Source organism: Empidonax traillii, unplaced genomic scaffold (assembly GCF_003031625.1).
Source record: "Empidonax traillii isolate 1590-97213 ecotype Southwest subspecies unplaced genomic scaffold, ASM303162v1 scaffold204:size1584377, whole genome shotgun sequence".
Classification (NCBI taxonomy): Eukaryota; Metazoa; Chordata; class Aves; order Passeriformes; family Tyrannidae; genus Empidonax; species Empidonax traillii.
Window position 1 is genome coordinate 987235 of NW_020955397.1, and position 969 is coordinate 988203.

Consider the following 969-nt stretch of genomic DNA (forward strand, 5'->3'; position numbering starts at 1 on the left):
GGGGGGAATAAAGTGGAGAAAAAAAAATAAAAAAGAAGGGAGAGGGAGGGAAAATAAGGGGGGAAAAAAGAGACAAGAAAAGGAGAGGGGGAAAGGAAAGGAAAAGAGGAGAGCAATGAAGAAGAGCGAGGGGAGCAGAGGAAAGAGGGAGAGGGGGAAAGGAGAGGAAAATAGAGGAGGGAAAAGGAGAAAAAAAAGAGGGGGAAAGGGGGGGGGGAGGAGAGGGAAAAGAGAAAAAGGGTGGAAAAACAGAGGAGGGAAAAGAGGAAAAAAGAAAAAAGGAAAAGGGGGGAAGAGGGGGAGAAGGAGAGGGGAAATAGAAGGGAAAAGAGATGGGGAAAGAGGAAAAAAAGGAGCTGTGTAGTGCTGTGGTGGCAGCCTTGGGAAGGGAGAGAAGAGGGGGCTCCTCAAGTGATGCTGAGCTATCTCAGCTGCCCCCAGCCCTCGAGCAGCCCAGTGAACCCCTCAGCCCTGTCCCCCATCCCCGGGGTGTGTCTCACGGCAGCCAGCGCTCAAAGCACGGTTTATTTCATTTCCCATAAATGAGGCACAACAAATAACTCTCTGTGCGTGTGCGGTTCGTCTGCAAACTCTCACCTCCTCAGCGCTGCGGGTACCACCCCAGCAGCACCGCTGGCTGCCTCCCAGAGCCCCGGCCCCCTCCTCCCCGGCAGGCCTCCAGGTTTAATAAATGATACTCAGCCCTGTAAGAATGTGTATTAGTGACTTGATGGACCAAAGCGACTCCACTATGCATGAAGCATATTAAACATCGTATCGACCCTCACTCTCCCTGGCCGTAACATGCATAACAAGCAGGCTGGGTCCACGCTGCAGCTGCTCACGCACGGTGGGGAGCAACACAGTCACTCAGGGAGGCTGGAATGACACCAGGGACAGCTGCTGGGGGAGTTCTGCTGGCACAAGTAGCTCCCAGTGCAGAGCACAGCCCTCCTGCAGCGAGTGGGG